This window comes from Catharus ustulatus, chromosome 1 (assembly GCF_009819885.2).
Source record: "Catharus ustulatus isolate bCatUst1 chromosome 1, bCatUst1.pri.v2, whole genome shotgun sequence".
NCBI classification, from domain to species: Eukaryota; Metazoa; Chordata; class Aves; order Passeriformes; family Turdidae; genus Catharus; species Catharus ustulatus.
The window spans coordinates 140236563-140255957 of NC_046221.1; the positions used below are offsets into that span (position 1 = coordinate 140236563).

At 45.7% G+C, this 19395-nt stretch overlaps 1 protein-coding gene across 1 annotated transcript in view; it reads right to left on the reverse strand.

Moving 5' to 3' along the window:
• NCALD (neurocalcin delta) overlaps window positions 1–18643 on the reverse strand; it is a 57534-nt gene extending 38891 nt beyond the window's left edge. The window contains exon 1 of the mRNA XM_033053739.2: window positions 18478–18643. The gene's annotated coding sequence lies outside the window, so the exon portion shown is untranslated. The remainder of the gene's footprint in view (window positions 1–18477) is intronic.
• Window positions 18644–19395: the final 752 nt, after the last annotated feature.

The following is a 19395-nucleotide window of genomic DNA, read 5'->3' on the forward strand; positions in this document are numbered from 1 at the left end:
ATGCCTGTGGTTTCTAACAATACCATCCTTGCAGCATGGGCAGATGAAAATTTAATTCAGTGAAGTACCAGGAAACTCTGGTCTCACTAGCAGTGCAAGGCAGCTCAATCATGAATGGAAATCAGTGACCTGTTAAGATTTGGTGTTTGGACTAGATGACCTTTACGGGTCCTTCCCATCCTCAGCTATTCTCTGATTCTGACTTGTGATGCCTTGAGGGGCACCTGACTGCCTCTCTGCACAGCTGCTCCATGCACATGCAGCCACCTCGTTCCCTGGGGCTTGACCACACTGTAGCAGAGCCATTCCCATCCCCAAGGCTGCAGGGATGGACAGGTGCAGTGTTGGTGGAGTCTCAGGAGCTCGAGACAACCACCTGGGTATGTTAAAAGTCTCTGTAGTCACAGCCCGAGCACCGGAGAAAGAGTCAGGAGTCGTCTTCTGTGGTTTCCAGAGGTTGTTTATTTTATCTAATCTGACAGTTCTTTCCCTGAGCAGCCGAGATCCGCTCAGCAGGTCAGTCCCAGGCACACTGCCCGCCTTCAGGGCGGTATATCTTTTTATACTATAAACTATGTAAACATTATTTTCAATTATCTTCCAATACTTATCACTTATATTACACAGCCTATTCTACTCTAAACCAATCTAAAAGTGTCAACATGACCCAGAAGATGGATACTAGGAAGAAGGAGAAAGAAGGACAGAACACGCCCATATTCCTCCATCTTGACCCTAGACCCCTATTCTAAAACATTGTAAAATTCTACTTTTTCACCTTGTGATAAACTAACTTATACTCTACTTATTTTTTGTGGCTTGTAACTCTTCATGCAAAGGTGGTAGTTTTTCCCAGGGACTAAAATCAAAGGCACAGGGGTCTTGGGCTCTGTGCCAAGGCTTCTGACCCCCTGCCAGGGTCTCAAGCCATCCAGGGCAGCCAGAGGGATGCCCTGGGTTCCCACAGTGCAGCAGTTGCACTGCTGAGATGCAAGCTGCTATCCAGCCTAAAATGCTCAGGTCTTGGAATTTCCTTGCTGGCTGCAATATCTGTCCCTCAGTTGCTGCCACAGGACGCCTGTGGGTACTGAGCAACTCCTAGACACCATCTGACCTCATGTGATACCCAGTGTATTCAGCCCTCCCTGACCCCAGGACATGAACATGTCTGAGATGTCTGCCCAGCATCACTGTGCCACAGGTTGCTCTCTGCCTCCTCCTCTTGCTGAGCTGCCACAGCCAGTGGGAAGCAGCATCTCATATGTGCCACCAGTACTCAGAAGCCACTCCTGTTTGCAGATCAAAGGTGCAGTGGACTGGCAGTGCTTGTGGCTATCTGAAACTCGTTGGAAGAGCAGGGTGGTCAGGAACTGCTGCAGAAGAGGGGAGGAAGCACACAAGGGGAGGCAGGTCTTCTCCTGGGGCAGACAGCACTCCTTATTTCACTTGGAGGAAGGTGAATGTCCATATCTGCTCCATATGACCTCTCACATGAGCTGCTAAGAATGACAGCAGATGTGGCAGCCAGAGGGAGGGGACATTTAGTGCTGCTCTATTTCCTTCCCTGGAAAATTTGCTTTTGTAGGAGGAGGTCAGAGATGAAGAGCAGCAACCTGAGGGAGGGCATTCTGGCCTGCTCTTCTGAAGGACTGGAAAATGAATGGAGTGGAGTGTGCCATGAAGCCCCACTTCACTGGAGCTTTTGTCTTTTAAAATTAGGTTAGGAAATTTATTGCTACAGTAGCTTAATCCCACAGTGCATTATCTGTACATGATAGACTGGAATATGAACTAATTCTGTCAATAAAGTGATTGCCTGCATCTCGATTGTCAGATACAAGTAACTCAGTCTTCCTTTTGAGATGCTAAGCAGCTACAGACTGGCACACTCCCCTGCCTATGCTTTTGGTTTGGATGCTTCCTACATTCAATTCTCAGCAAGAGATGATTCTGTGGGAAGGGAGAAAGGGGGAAGAAATGTGGTTCCAGGCTGCACACTGTGACTCTGCACTAGTTTGTGGGGTGGCATGGGGGGTGCAGCCCCCAGGGACTTCTCTGATACCATGAGCTCTGCATGCACTGGGACCCAGCTGTCTGGCTCTGCTCATCTTCAGGCTGTGCCTGTCCTGACAGGAGAGGCAGAGACCAGCAAACATGTTCCCTCTGAAGGTTCAGATGAGCAGAGAGCTTCCTTGGTGGAAGGGATCCAGTGCTGGCACTCACAGCCACGGACCCCAGTTTTGCCTGAACAGAGCAAGGGGGCTGGGCTGGGGCAGGGTAGGTGTGCAGGTACACATGGAGCACTTTGAATCTAGAATCAACCTTTAACAAGATACATCCTTCAACAACAGCTCAGGAGGGGATTGTTTTAATATCAAACTCTCCATATTACTCACCTGCAGAAAACTCCACATTCAGAAATCTAAATTTCACTGTCTCTTTACAAGTCAATACCACCTCTAAATGGAATCTAGAGAGTGAGTGAGTAAATTCCAAATTTATGGGTTGGCAGAAACAGAAATATGGCAGGCTAGTTTCACAAAATTGCCTCAGCAGACCACAGTCTCATTTTGCTCAACATGCAGTGTCAGATTGAGTTATATAACTCCTTCTTGATGTGAAATTCCTTGATTTTAGCAAAAATGGCTGGAAAATGCAGCCTCATGACAAAATAAAGCCTTTTCTACCTGACTGCTCAGCAGACAAATCTTCAAATCAACTATTCTTTGAGCAGCATCCAGGATAACTGGTCCACCAACCAAGTAAGGTGAAGTCTGGAATGTCACAAATCTGGTCTTTGGTTTTACAACATCTCAGATGCAGGCACTAGGTGAAGGCTTTTCAGTCAGCCCACAATATGAAAAGGTGAAAGTTTATTCTTCAGATCAGAGAATGCTCTAATGTTCGTATTAAAAACTTAAATTATAAGCAGGGAACAAACTTAACTAGACTGACTTGATATTCCTGAAGGCTCTTTCCTCTTCTTTTTCCTCTTCTTTTTAAAGGAGCTAGTTCTCGTTCAGCACATTCAGTTCTCATTTATACAACATATTCAGAAGAAGTAGCTGATAACATTGAGAGATATAAAAAACCCAAACTACTCATGGGAAGGAGGACAAGGACTTATTTTCCTGTCATCAAAAGGGCAGCTAAATATTCAGTAACTTCTCTTCTGTTGGTCTATTTGAGCCCAAAAGAGAAGTATCTGTGTTATTTAGTTTGTGACGTGTCCACTACCAACTCCTCCAAAAGTCTCTAAGCCCTTTGGCACTAAGAAGAAGAAAGTCAGATATTTGTCAGACTTCACAGGGAGATGTTCAGGGAGAAATCTCACAGTCTTGACTGAAGAACAAACAGGAATGTTTTAGGACTACAAGATATTTATAGTCTCCCACATTTTGAATGTAAAGGGTACAAATATCATTTCTGCTATTCCTCTGCAGGCCAAGATATGAGGGACACATGCCAGAACACAAAAGAATTTTCACCCCATTCCAAATTACCATTTAAAAAAAAATGTACTAAGTCTGAAAAATAAGTGTAGTCATTTGAATAATGAATTTGGCTTTGTAACCCACTGGGAGACTGAAGCAGAGCAAAACACATCTGCTAACACCCCAACTTGAGCACCACAACTGGCAAGTGCTGCTGAAGAGACATCTCAGACTGAAGTTGTAGAAATGTTAGAGGTTAAAACTGAAGTTTCTTGGCAGAACTGACCTTATATGGAAACTCTGTAGGAAGTCTGCCTGCACTGGCTTTCCAACCAATACATAAGCATTCATTTCTAATAGATACAGATGTATATAGAAAGGTGAATTCAAAACCACTTGGGTAAAATCAAGGCAAGTCATTCCTCTGGGGGTGTGCTGTTCAGAGTAAGGCAGATCTTTCCTCTTTCAGGATCATGGATTGAAATCAAAGGAGAAATCTCAGGAGGAAGGTGGTTACAGTAGGGTTCTTCCAAGCTGAGTCTCAGGATGGATGTAGTTGTACATTTTCATTAATAACCAGGATGCATAATCTCAAAGTAGTGCAGTGAGAGGTGAGAGGCACCATCAGGTGAACACCAGACTAGCCCACAAGAATCTGAGCTCTGGAATAGTGCAAAGGGATGAAATTCCTTATTGCAAAATGCAATATGTGAGGGACCTATGGGAAGAATTGATGTTGTTAACTAGAAATGATGGAGCAGGAGGAAGAGCTGGAGGACTTATAAAGCCATAAGATAACAGGAAAATACCAATATGATGTGTCCTGCAGGAGACAAGTGATGCTTTCTAATGAACCTGCTGAGACCAATCTGCTGAATTCAGGGAGGGTGAAATATCAGTGCTATTAATGAGCAGGTTTTGGAAATATGAGAGCTCACCTGGATTACTGCAGTACATGGCCAGGAAAACACACTGAGGAAAAGGGATTTTGGCCTGCAGTGGCTGCAGAGCAGGGCTATTCAGCCAAATAAGGGAATGGAAAGCCTGTGCTCTCAGAGGAGACCAGAGGCACTTGGATGTTTAGCCTCGCTAAAGAAAGGCCAAGAGGGGATATGGTTGTAGTCTATAAATACATCAGAGGGGGTAAACACTAGGGAAAGAGAAAAGCTGTTCAAACTGAAGGACAATGCTGGCAAAAGAACAAATGGGTATAAACTAGCCATAATAAATTTTGGCTGGGAATGAGAAGCAAATCTCAAACCACTAGAGCAGCAAAGTCTGTGGAACAGCCTTCTTCAAAGATCACAAGACAAAGAGCCAAAGTCATGGGAAAATGCAATTTGAAAAATCCACAAATAGGGTTTTTATGACATGGATACCTGCAGTGGACTGGGAGAGTCAGGAGGTCCCCTACTGTCCTGACTTCTGGAAGGGAAACAGCATCCAAAAACCCAAGCAGGTTTCTTACAGCAGGCAGTTTTTCTGGCACAGAGGAGCACCATGAAGAGAGCCAAAGGCAGTGATGTTAAGTAAACAAGTTCATGATATCTCTATCTTCTCTGCACTATATAATCACCCCCCACTGCACATCAGTGATGGAGAGTGGCAGGAATGTGAGGGGAGGCTTATGCAAGCAGAGGAACAAGTGCCAGGAAGCAACAGACAGGTTAGGAAAGCTGGCCAGCTCTGTCACTTCAAGCATCAGACAGCACTGAGAACAGCAATACATTATTGCAAAAAATTTAACTGAAATTAAGATTTACAAGTAACCTCAATAAAATTCACAGCTGGTTGGGTTTAACCTTGGAGTCAAGAGGATTAGCAGGCTGTTGTCCAAATCATGAAATACTAAGTTCTGCATTTTCCTCGAAAGTGAATTACAGACGTGCCTGGTCTCTATTCAGTATTGAGCAATTCAAGCTTTTTACAAAATTTCACCTCTTTATTGTCATCCCTTTGTCTCCTCTAAGGAATACAATAATTTATTAATACCATTCTTTTCATCTGAAGATTTCTGATGACTTCACAAAAATTACTGGAGGGCAGTTGCACTACATTGTTGACTGAACAGAGGCACAGGAAGAAGGAGGAAAGGATTTTTTCGTCTTTTTTATCAGCTGGTCATGTGCTCCTGGACTAGCTGGGTCAGTTTTCAAGATTCCTGGGTTGGCAGAGACCCACAGGAGGATGGCACAAAACACTCATCAGGCACTTCTGAATCCTACCTGGGCTCAGAGGCTGCAGGCACCTAAACCTCCTGACAGCCATCCTTCTGCTCAAGGCATGCCCTGCACTGTCTTGATTGTGACAGTGGGAAGGCACCGTGTTGCCTCATGCTCCCTCCCAAGCCACACCATGACACATATGGAGGAATTCCTCTGCTTTTCAGACCTTCACTCAGTTGAGAGGTGTTCACCTAACAGGGAAGAACACAGAAACAGAGAGCTCTTGCTCTAGGACACCACCTTGGACTGAGCTCTTCCTTTTTCTGCTCCAAAAATCGTTTGCTCAGGACTTGAAATAATAGATAATAAATAATAAAATACAAACCAGTGAATGGCACCAGGGCACTTCACTTTGTACAACAAAAATCTAGTCATGCATGGTCCGCAGCACAGAGCTCTCTGCTGCCTGCTGAGCTTCCAGAGGGAAGCACTGAGAGCAGTGAAACTGGGCAGAGATGAGATGGGGAGATCAACAGCTCCTCTTGGGAACCCTCTGCCTACATTATGACTATCTCATGAGTTGCCTCAGGGCAAGAAAAAACAGCTGAAAACAGATACCACAAAACCTTACAAATCCACCTGATGTCATTGTCTCTTGGGGGCTGTCTAATACAGTTAACTGCTGTTCCCAGGAGAACTACCAAACCTAATTACTTGTCATGACTGCATTAGATGAAGAAGGTGCATGTTGCTGATAGTTGCCTAGTGAGAACATACAGTAGCTCTTTCTTTTGTCCATTTATAATTAAAGCAATCTTCTTTGTATATTAGATTCAGTAGTTCATAATGAAATGCAATAAAGATTCCCTGAGTGAATCTCTTATTTTTCTTAATGTGTTTATACAATTTAATGGAGTCTCTTATTGATTGGAGGAGGAGCAGTTTCAGAAATAATGTGCTTAAACAGACGTGACCAACCATGCAATAACCCAGTGCTTTTCAAGGCTAATGCCTGAATAACAAGCACATCCCACAACGGTGCCACTTCCATTTGTGCCAGACACCTGAGAAGCAGCAATCATAAACCTCTGCAATGGCTGGGAGAAAAACCTGTCATTCTGTCATCTGTGCAGACAAATTTAGCACTCTGTGAAATCTTTATCAAAATTACCCACCAGCAGAGTTAGATAACCAACTTTAAATAGCAAGGAATAGGGAGTTATGTCCAGTTGTGCAGCGGCAATTTCCACTGATTCTTCAGTGGAAAGATTGAAAAAAAATGCAAAATATGGTACAGAACAAAAAATGCAAACACTCATGAAACACACAAATGGTTGAATTGACTTTTATTATCAGATGAAATAACAGTGCCTTAAAATAGGATCCCATTTGGGTTAAAAAACGAACAAAGTCAAGGAAGTGTAGATTAGAGCCAGGTGCTTAGCAGAACTAGAAATTTAAGAACACTTTTGCTTTTATCTGATGATTCTTGGAAGAAACACTTATGTTCATATTTCTGAAAGAAATATTTCCTGTTGTTGAGCTTTCCTTTGAAGGACATATTTCTGTTTCACTACAGAGAGCAGTTGCAGAGCTATAAATGCACAGCAGGCCATGCAAGACAGATCTTTAATCATGCCTATTCTTCCATGAGTTCCCTGGGAGCCAATTGCTCAAGGCTAATAAGGATTAAAACATACTCAATGACTCTGAAAAATTGTCTTAATGCTAGTCTTCCCAAATCCCCTGTATTGTTTGCAGCAATACAAGCACAGCAACTCCTGTTTGCAAGTGAAAAGGGAAAACTTTATGCTTTCACACAGTCATGCCCAAGTCCTGCTTTACTAGACCCCACTGTTCAAAAGTTATCAGTCAGTATCCTCATGCTCTGCAGGACTTTGGTGTAAATTTGCAAATAATATCAGAGTTCCATATGATGGCTTCCATGTAGCACTGGCACTAGGTGATCTGTGACCAGACCTGACTGGGAAATTCAGGGAAAGTGGAAGACACTCCATGTTTAACAGAGGAAGTAATTAAAATAATCAAACCTACCTGAAAAGCCACAGGCAAAGAGATGGGCAAATGCTCCCCTGGCTCTCTCAAACCCTACTGACATTATGCTCCAAGAGCAAAATCATAAAGGTTGAATTCATCAAAACCAGAAGTACTGGGAGAAAACTGCACTCAGAAATCTCCTTTGCTTTTGACCTCTTTCAACCCTGAAGTTTTACAAGGACAGCACCTGGACATCACTTTTCTCTTTGCAGAATGAAATGTGAAATTTCCTGACAGTGCTGTGTGGCAAAGGCAGGGTTGGGCAGTCCCCAGGGAGCTGGAGAGTGCATTGTGCAGTGCACAGTTCTCACTTCGGGCAAAGCAGGGTTTGGAGAACAGATTTTAGGCATGAGACAGCATTAGAATCATGGAACACGTTGGTCTCTAGCTGAGAAGGCTAATACAGACAACAATTTACTTATTTTGGAGAAATGGTAGAACAGAAGGGGTGCAGTAGTGGATATTGGCTACTCTGCATTTTTCACATCTTTAAAAGAAATAGATTGTAAACTAGAAAATGGTTAAAACTGAGCCTCACAGGGAAAAGAGTATGTACTGAGAAACAACATGAAATCAGCATCAAACCACTCTCTGTAAAGTCATGTCAGCAGTGTACATGAAAATGTTCCTCTCTGTGGACTGAGGAGTAAAGAACCTGATGCTCTATAGACCAAAGGCTTCTCTTTATCCTTTCTTCCAGCCATGTTCCTCATTTCCTTCACTTTGGTCCTATTAGAACCCCACTGCTTTGTTTGACAGACTGGACTTGCCAGCCTTTTTGCCATGCTCCAATGATGTCATGTCAGGGCTGATTTCCTGGCCATGGCAGGAGCCTGCAGCTCATGGGCTCTGCCTAGACCTGGGCTTAAGAAAAAACACTTTTCTATTTTTAAGGCTCTTTTTGCCTCCCAAGGAATCTCTCCCAGTTATGCATGATGACATTTACCACATCACTGTGACTATGAAGCAAATGCATCTGGGTGCATTCCCCAGCATGGGAGCCAACTGGCACAGAAGTTCCCTTGTGCACACCATTGAACTCTGCACCCTCCTGGAAAAGTGACCGTGTGCCATCTGCCCCCTGCAACGGGCCCAGTGGCACAGGCTGGGAAGACAGGAACTGATTGGGAGCTAGACTGGGATAGGGACTGCAGAGAGGGATTTTGACTACTGAGCTCTGGTGCTGGGATTGCCCCCTATTTCATTTGTTATGGACACAGCTAGTGGCCATAGTACAGACACAGCCATTAACTCAGGAAACTGGATAGCTTCTCACCTACTTGAATGTTAGTGTCAAAACAAGAAATATCAAGGTTTGGGGGAGGAAAATACTTACCTAATGTGGGATATTAAGAGGGAATTATGAACTAGACCCAAAGTCCAAATCATTTGGGACATGCTCTGCAAGGGGTTTTGGGCTCAGTGATGAATTTGATGGGGCTTTGAAGGGGTTTCAGGGCATGTGCAAACCAAGGAGTTGGACTGGATGCCATAGAGCTCAGCCCTTCTACTCCAAATACCAGCCTTGGCTGGCTTGACCCTGCACCCCCAATGCCAGTCTTTGTGGGCTCAGCCTGCACCTACACTAAGCACACCTGTTGCTGGGGAGGGCTGTGGTGTGGTCAGTTTAGCCTCTCAGCACCCCATACTTGGACAGCTGCATCTGTTCAAGAGGGATGTGACTCATCTGGGTCTGGCCACCTCCGGGTGTGATCTCTTTCCCTAGGACTCAGGGGATTTCCACCAAGAGGCACTTGTTGCTTGTTCTGGTCAGTTCTGTGTGCATGAGCAGTGAAGCAGATCCTCCTCATCCACCCACCAGGGCCACAGGAGAGCTGGCTGATCTCCAGTGAAGGCAGTGAGAATGGGATGCTCCTCTCTCTGCTCCTGCTCAGTGCTTGGGCAGCCAGCCAGCCACAGTGAAGGTGAACTGCTCAGATGTGGTGACAGCAAGCCACTGTCATGAGCATTTAATTTTTAATTCCTCTCAGGGCTTCTTTTCTACCATCCCTCCCTGCAGCCCTAGGGGAAGGGGGCTGGCACCTGTTTCTGGAGCTCACAATTGTGTTTGGCTGCATGCCTGACTGTGAGGGATAAGGATGGTGTCCCTGGCCAGCCCTGGTGGGTGCTGCCAGGGAGCCCCTCCAGAGCAGCTGCTTTCCTGGGCCAGCATTCAAGGATGGGATACCCAAGGTGCTTTGAGGGCTGGAACTGCATCCCAGCTCAGTGGGATCTGCCTGCATCACCAGTCCTGGAGCCAGGTTCCTTTGGGCTTATTTTTCCAGAAGCATCCTTCCCTTCTTCTTCAAAGGAGCATCCACCAGCAAGAGATGCTTCTTTTCAGGTTGGGCTGTAAAAGCAGTGGACAGCATGAGCACACTGCCCAGAACTTGCCCCAGGAAGCAAGGGCTGTCAGGAAGGAATTACTGGGCTTGCCAGCGAGGAAGCAAAATTGCCTGAAATACTGAAATACCCCTCACTGCAGACACAGGAGCATGCAGCTGTCCCACTGGGCCTGCAGATCCCTTCTTTTCCCTACTCAAGTCATTCCTCTGCTTAAAAGTGTTATTTTGGGAAAGAAATGAATAATGGGAATAGCACTGTAAAAGCATGGGGAATTCAGCAAACAAAAGAAAAGTTGCTATTTTTGAGAATGTCTCAAACTGATAATTGTGGCTTGTTTTAACTCCTGCTCTCCCAGCTGCCTCCCCAGCACCCTGTTTGGAGTGCCATCCACAAGCAAAGTGGGTGCAGCATGCAGGAATGGTGTGTCTTACTACAGGCTCTTGAAGCAACACCACAGCCTGCCAATAACTGGCACATGGTGAACTAATAGTGAAATATTCTTCGATTTCTAATCAGATTCCTTGAACCAAGGAATCTAATTGATTCCTTGAACTGGGTTTCTGCAAGGGACTCAGTGTCTAACAGAAAAAGTAAAAGTCAGGCAAGCAGTCACCCTGCTTCTATCACCTTTTGTCATCCCTGAAAGAATTGTATTTTTCTAATTGCAGCATCACAAACATTGTGTGTCCATGGTGAGTGGAGGGGTCTGGCTCTGCACAGCAGCAAAGAACCCTGCCCCAGGCTGTCAGTGAAAACACCATCGCTGCAAGAAAAGAAACTGAATCTGCCAAGGCTTTAACAAATTCACCAAGACCCCCATGGAGCTGATGTGGACCATGATAGACTGCTGCTTCATCAGCTCCTACTTTTTCTTGTCCCTGGTGTGGCCAAATCAGCCAGGTCTCTTTGCAGCCCTGGTCAGGGCTGGCATGGCTCTCCTGGCTGCAGCATCCTGTGCCAAGGGAAGGCACTGGTGACATCTGGACCACTACTGCAGATGGCTCTGCAGTTCCTCCTGACAAAAACAGCCCTTCTGGCCTAAAACCTAGCAGAAGAGAGGCAAAATAGGAAACAAATGTGGGGGAACCGCTGCCCTGATGATACTGGAGGAAGAACGACCAAGGTCTGAGCTCATGTTTTCAGTTCCTGAAGCAATCCTGTTCTGCCCAAGTGCTGCTGGGCATGTTGGCCAGGACTCCCATGGATGCCATGGAGCTAGCAGCAGGGACAGGAGATGCTTTTTCACAAGTAATCTTATTTCTGAATTGTCAGAAAAGAATTCTCTTTGTTTCATAAAGTTGACCCTAAACACTGCTTCCTGGATTTTCCTTTCCAAGAGCAGAATGAGAAAATAAATATCTATTTTTTTGTTCAGAAAGAGTTCCTCTTTGCATTGCCCCTGACCTTCCCAATTCCCAGCACTTCTGCCTTTCACTGAGTTCTGCTTTTCAGCTTTTACCTTAGTGGTGACAAGGGGGACTTCCTTGGCAGGAGTCACTCAGTTCCTTCATCAGGCCCTCTCAGGAGAGGCAAAGCAAAACACAAATGAGCTTTCTGCAGAAGTTTCCACTACCCAGCAACTCTTCAGTATCTCAGAGACCAGAGAGTCTACACAGACATCAGAGCTGTAAGTGGTTTAATACCATGTGCCATCAAACATTATATGCCTTGCAATTCACGTTGGGGATTTTGATTAAGGAAACCCTTGAACATGGCAAGGAAGAACTGTGAATTCTGATAATGTTCTCAATTTTTAACAGTAAAGTAATTGAAAATGAAGGGTGAAGTGAAATTATTGAACATGAAAGCTGTGTGCTGTGTTAAATCAGCAATAATACTCAAGTGAGAGGAGATCATGATTAGACTGAAAGATGTATCCTTGGCCAGCTGGAATTTTGCACTCTTCTCGTCCACATCAGACTGTGAAATAAAAATGCAGGCTACCCTTCTGGTGGGACTGTTTCAATAGGGTCAGAACGACTTTGCATGAAAAGCCTCATACAAGATAAACAGCGATGAATAGGACACTTGACAGACAGGTCCAGAGGACAGCAGACAGTGCCTCTGCTGAGATATAATTGCTCTAATTGGACCTGGGCTTGTGAAGATGGTAAAGCTAAAGAGGGCTCTGCAATCATGCTGCTGTTCTGCACAAAAGAATACTGTTGTGATAGGAAGCACAGAGCAGTTGTGGAAATAATCAACAGCTTTGTGCTCATGTCCCCCTGGCATCTTGGATTTGCGAGCACAACATGAGCAGAATATTTTCTTTAGAGTTACAGATTCTTAGAGCTGAATTGCTTCATGAAGTCTCTTTGAGTGTTATTCAGCTGAAGTTATACACTTCATATCTGCTGGATCCATTGTGTTTTTGCACACATCCTGGAGGAGATGCAGAAAGATTGTGTGAGGAGCAATCAGGAAATCTTGCTGCTCTAGGAGTCAGGGAATCTGGTAAGGAAAGAAGCCAACTTTGAGCTTCTTCAGCTGTAACTTGTATTCTCTTGGGTGACAGCCTGTAAACCACCTGATCTGCTTTGTCTAATAAAACCTCTCTACAAGTAATGTTAGGTGTCTCCAAAAGTTGCTCTCTTCTATTTATAACAGTAGAACAAGCATGAAACTACTGTTGTCAAGTATCAGGCACTGCACAAGGGTTGTCTGCAGTTCCCTCCAGCCCTACCTTGAACCCAGTGCCCAGAAGACAGAGCAGCCCTGTTAGCCACAGCTACATCACACAGCAGCTGAACAACATCACTGCACCATTGCTAACACAGCCAGAGCATTTCACTCTCCTGACTCCTTCAGACAGCTCTGTTTCACAGAAGTCATGTCTGGCCTGTTCTGCAGATGCCCAGGGACATGAGGCAGCACTGCCAGAGGTCCCTGCATGGGCAGATGCAGCAGTGCAGGAGCAGTGACAGAGCCTGCCCTGCACACATCCTGCCAGCACACACTCAGTCAGCCCTGCCAAGGGCTCTCCTTCCCTCCTTGTCCCCTCCCTCCTGCTCCACCCTGCCCCTGTGGCTGGACAGCCTGGCTCTGGCGCACTCCCAAAGCCCCATTCTCTTGACAATGAAACTCAGCACACAGCTAAGAGGCTTTGTGACACATGTGGCAGGTATAAACCTGTCTCCAAGCCTTTCAGCTCCTATGTGCAGACACAGTCAGTTGAAACGCTGCTCCTTCGCAGTTCCTAAGTAAATGTGCAAAAACACAGTTCAGAAACTGTTCATGTCCTTTCTGTAAAACAGCACTTGCAGCTCAAGCAAGGCCACTTGTCCCTGAAGAGCCAACCTGGCACCCTCCCTAACAGTGACAGCCTGAAGCTCCTGTCCTGTGCTCACATTGCAACTACCAGACATGGGCAGCAGGATGTGCATCACCCAAAATGTGAGCTATGGGACAGACATCTTCCCCAGCCCCCAGGCAAAATGTCAGGGTGCAGTTGGGTGCAGGTAGGTGGTCCTGGGCAGCCATGGGAAAGCATTCTTGATTCTCAGAGCAGTCTAGGGGTGACAGTGTCCCTGGGTCACTAGGAACCATGTCACCAGTTATCCATGCCATCCTTGGAGCCGCAGGTCCACAGTTCTCCTTTTCCTGTCCTGACATTTCCTCTGTGACTGTAACTCAGCAGGACTGTGACAGATGTATGGGGACATCAAGCATGCCCCGCACTCAGCTTCTTCCCCCTCCCAAAGCCATCCATGCTGTGTGCATCACAGGCTTGGTTTCACATAAGGAGCTGACCTTACAAGGTGATAAACTGGCCATGGATGATGCTCTCCTTAAAAAGTGCATCTCTCAAACAAAAGTGCATGGGATTTATCAACACAAGCCCAGCTAAAAAAACTTGTTTCCAGTTAGTATGTCTATGATAAGCCATAGATTGTCACAAGAATAAAAGCCATAAGGATTGATATCAGTGGCTTTTATACAGATATAACTTGGCACAACATTATGAACATGTACTGCAAAAAATACTGAACTACAAAAGAAGACAAATAGAGCTAAACCAAGTTGCATCCTCAGCTGTCTTCTGCGAATTAGGTGTGGCTGCGAATTTCAGGTGCTGGGCAAATTGGAACCAGCATTTCAGACCAAACTACACTGCTTCTTGGTTTTTCTACATGTAAATCAGATCCCTACATTATCTCAGTGTCATTTTGTGGCTGAAAGCAATTCAGCAGCTATCAGCACAGCCAGACTGAAATTCAGCAGAACAGGATTTGAGCCCTTCAGCTCGTAATGATTAGATGATTCTGTGGAAATGAATCTCATGAAAAAATGAAGTTCAGCAGAAAGCTGACAGTGTGAGAAGACCACAGAAGAGAGAGGAACTTTTACAATTCAGCCTTCACATTTTCCACCTATAAGATTTCGATATTTGCTAAAGTTGTAGTAAGGGCAGCTTCTTCACAGTGCTCCCTCTGGGAAATATCACATTCAGCAATTCCTGAATTACGGTTTCTAATTATATTTTCATACTGTAATGCTGTCTGAAATGCAAATTTGATGACAGAATAATTCAATCCATATAAAATAATTACAAAATTACTGTTTCTCAACCCTCAACTCATACTCCCTGCTATTTAAGAAGATAAATTTAACAGCAGCAAAAGTACAGCCAAAACATAGTCTATTTTTCAAACTGTTATCTGACTATAACTGTCTGCATAGATTTTGGCTCACCATAGAAGATTATTTCTAAAATATGACTACCAAAAACATTCCAGAGTTAGGATTTTTGTTGCTTTAGTTTGGAACCAACAGTCAGGTCAACTTTTATTTTGCATTCAGAGTACCCTGCACATGGCATCTGTGTGGAAAAGCAACTGTTGGTTAAAATGCCAAATCTCTACTGCAGCTCAGCTATCATTAAACCAGTGGTTCCTAATGTTGATGCAGACATTAAATTAGCACAATGTAATGATTTTTATCAGAGTGGGAACCAGTTTCTGCAATAAGTAATTTAAGATCCTGAAACTCCATACTGAAACATCAGTTCCCACTGACAACAGCCACCCCCTACAGAGGATTTTATTCCCCCCATGAATATTGCCTAAGCAGTAGCTAGGACCTTTAAAAAAACAGTAGAAATTGTATTCTGTTTGAAAAAATTCAAGGAGTATTCTGCATTTCAAGGGGTTTTTAGGTTTTATTTTGATTCCAGGCTAAATTTAGATTGTCATTGCCCATCAACTCAAGCAGATGAAGGTAGAGCACACTGAGTGTGTTATTATTATGAGGCTAGAGGCATCAACAGCTCACATCTGTTTTTGATTTCCCTGCTGTATCCAGTTGTGTGAGAAGTGACTTGAGGAGATGTCAGACGTGACTTTAGCCAAGGTCTTTCCTAAGGTGAAGTGCTCCAGTTCCTCGGGAACTGCTGATGTGCTCACCCTCCACCATGGACAAGGGGACTGTAGGAGCAGATCACCCCTTCCTCATGTGTGTGCAAAGGGGTGATATTTGCAAATGGCATGAAGGTTGATGGGAAGCAGGAGGGTCAGTCTACACTCCCTAAAAGAAGATGGAGTGCTGCCAAGCCCACGTGCATCTCACATTTTTTCTCTTTATGTCGGAGGATTCCAAGCCCAAGTAAACTGTGAGTGTCACAGTTGTGGTGTTGGGCAGAAGGTGAAGGATGGGCTCCAGCCACCTTCCCCTCTCGCTGGTGGGAAGGAACCTACAGGCTGTTTGCTCCTTTCTCATGGTGGGTGGAAGCACAGAGATGGCAGGATGCTTAGCATTGCATTGCCTGGCAACTTTACACTCTGCCAAGGTAAACCTGAGTGTTTGTCCAAAAGGTCTGGTACAGAGCTGAGCAGTGAAAAAGAGCATGAAATCATCAAGCAGAGGCACATAGCCCCAGGATGACTCTCACACCATTCCCTTCCCTCCTGAGCAGGGACCTGTGTCACGTCCAGTTGCAGATTCTGGCACTGCCTGTGAGCTCCCTGCCTGCCTGTAACTCATTCCCATCTCTTGGGCAAAATGGGTGGAGCCTGGTGATGAGATGCCCAAAGCCCCCAAAGACTCATCGAGAGGGGACAGAGCTGTCACTCTGCCAGGATGCATCCCTGTGCTACCTTAGTGGCACTTACCAGCTTCCCCTATAACGTTGTCTCTCAGACCTCTTGCCACAGCATGTATAGGACCCTTCTGCTAAAATGTGAAGCAGTTTATCATCCTTCACTCTAAGATCAAGTTACAGCCTTTTCAATACTACCTCAGTATGGCTAAAGAAAGATATGTCTGAAAGATATGTAAAGAAAGATATGTTCCACCTGGAGATGAGGAAGGTATTTTTAAGGTATTTCTAATGAATAGCTCTTGAGTAAAAGTTGCATCAATTATTTTTCCCCTTACAGGTGGTTTCAAGGCATCAGATGCTCCAGGACACGGTATCCAAACCTAAATGAATGAGCATAAGCCTCAGCCCACACTGAGCATCATCACTCAAGTCAAGTCTGGGAGGTGATGGCAGCTACACATGGAGTCAAATCCTGCAGACATGAGGGTGAATGACTTCTCTCGAATGGCAGGTGCCACTCAGCTCAGATCTGTCCCCACACTCCATGCCCTGGTCCCTCTGCAGTCTTGCTCGAGCAGCATAAGCTGGTGAACAGGCAGACCTCAGAGGGTGGTGGGCTGTATAAACCACCTCCCTGTCCTCCTCTCCAGTCTGGAGAGCTCACATGGATGGATGGAGGGGGATGTACTGCTGTGGGTTGAGACACAGCTCCCCACAGCAGCTGGGGAGGAGCCGTGCCCAGCTCAGCCCAGGTGGGTCACCCCGGCAGGGACACCAAGAGCCCAAGGCACGGCAAGGCTGTGCACAGGGTGCCAACACCTCCAGCACTGCAAGGCTCCTGCAAACCTGGGTAAAACTCACCTAGGAGGACCAGGAGAGATTTCTCATGCACTGGTGCAGTAGCATCAGGTGGAAAATTCAAGAAAGACAATTTGAAATATTTCAGCCCCCCCAACAACGATATTTTAGGGCATAAGAATTGAGCTGGAAAGAACTGATAACACCAAGTGAAATGGTTTAGACATTTCAGACATTTCAGCATTTTTCCTTGTTCTCTGCTTAGAATGCCAAATGCAGTGAAATTCAGAGCACTAAGCCATAACTTCCTTAGAGAAGTGCCTCGAGTTTTAGTGTCTGTCTTGGCTTTCTTTCTGAAACAATTACTTATGCTGCATTTGATAATGTTAGAATAATTTTAATAGATTTTTTAAAAATATATTTTACTGCTCTGTGTTTTAAATTGTTTTGTAGCTCCACATCATTTTAGACCAGCAGCTGCTTTAGAGAATCATTCCCATCATTGATAAACCCTTTGAACTTTGGGAGGAAGGGAACAGGAGTATATAATTAGAGAAGATAAGAAAGATCTAACATACTTTTCCAGGAAACAACGCACATGATGCTTCAGCTGTAATCTGTTCTTAAAGCAAATCTATATGTTCCCACACAAACAAACTCAGCCTGTGACACTGAACTTCAGGAGCTCTGGGATATCCTTCCCCACAAGAGCCACCTCGCAGTAAGTGCAATACAGAAACAGACTCAAACTCCCTCTTGTTTTTACAAAAAGACTCAAATAGCATTTCATTTTTCAATCACTGTGGTGATTGAAAAATCATGCTGCTTATGCTGCAGTTCTTTTTTTAGCTATTCTAACTGCTCTCAATGCACAACAGGAAAAAAAAAGAAAAAAAAAAGAGAGAGAGAGAGAGAGAGAGAGGAAACAAGCCCTGTGTGTGTGTGCTTGTGAGAAAGAGTGTAAAAGCCTGTAGTACAGCAATGCTGCTCTCTTGGCATATTTCAGATAATTTTTCAGGAAGGTTTTGATTCTTCCTTTCCTCTGTAAACACTCTCCAGGCAGGAGAGCCGCGTGCCCCGGGAGAGGGGCAGAGAGCCCGGGGAGCGCAGGGTGCGGGGACTCCGCGCGAACAAAGATGATTTCAATGCTCCAACTTTGAGAGTTGGATTTGAAGCTGTTTTAAGCTGGCTGCATTGACTGCTGGCTTCCCCTCACTGGACACATTGGGTACAAACCCGCCGGAACCGGGCAGCATTAAAAAACTACAAATTCCAACAGAGGTATAAAAACCACGATGCCTAAACATCATTTCTTTTTACTCCCGAATGCATCAGCCCAGGATTACTCACGTTAATTTATATTCCTAAAGTGTCAAATGAGAACGATATAGTTTTATTCTCCTTTCATGGATCATTAATCTATATTTAACTCCGTTTTGCCGTCTACACACAGAATTAGTAACTGGAAGCTGCTCTGCATTTATCTGATAGCGCTGGGCTTGCTCATCAAGGCAAACTTCCAGCCAAAACAAACAAGTGAAAAAAAAAAAAATCAGACACTGATACAAGCCGCTTTCTATTCTATTCTTCTAAAAGGAAAATAATCGAAACCTGATGAGAACATAGAGCAGGCGGTTACCTCACGCTGCAGAAAGGCGATTTTAGCAGTCCATGCTCCGGCAGCCCCGAGGTCGAGCGGCGGCGGCGGGGATGGCTCCAGCATCCACCGGCTCTCTCCGTGTGAGTCTCTCCCGGCTTTGACGGCGCGGCCGGACCGCAGGCTCAGCCTCCCCTGACGTCAAGGGCCGTCACATGGCCCAGGAGCGCTGGTTGTCCTGGCAACGCCAGCCCTGCTCCCAAATTATTTCAATAGGTCATCTGTCACACTGCGCGCACATCGCAGCCCGAGCCGCGGCCGCCCGCAGCTGCCGGTCCCGTCCCCTGCCCTGCCCCTCGCCTCCCGCAGCCCCGGCCCCGCGGGAAGGAAGGTACTGCACACCTGGTGTGCCCGAGCCGAGGGGAGCCGCCCTCGGAGGGTGAGGAGGCACCTCAGCGATGCGCTGGCTAGCTAAAATTAGGGTCTTTTCAAGCGACACGCGGTTGAAGTTTTATTCATAGCCACAGGGACACTCTGGTGGCTGTGCCCGGACTGGGGCGAGGCAGCAGTGGTCCGTGCTGTAGTGATGGGCAGCAGCCGAGCAGGGCTGTGGGCTGGCCCCGGAGCTGCCTGGCCAGCTCAGCCTCGTGTCCTTCAGCCTCTGCTGACCTGTGCATCTCCAGCTGCTCCTGGCCAAACATCACGGGAAGGGGGACACAGCAGCGCATGTCTCCACCTCATTCTGATTCACCTGTGCAGCCTTCTCCTGCGGGAAGAGACACAACACCAGCGTCTCCAATTTCCTTGTAACTCTAGCTAAAATCCACTCCTTCCTCCTAATTTCCTTTTTTTCTTTCTCTCCACCTTACCAGAGCCCCACAACATGTATGTGCCAGGAGTAGGACACAGAAGATGCTGGAGAAGATAAAGACTATCACCTGTAAGAAGCAAGGAGGAAAG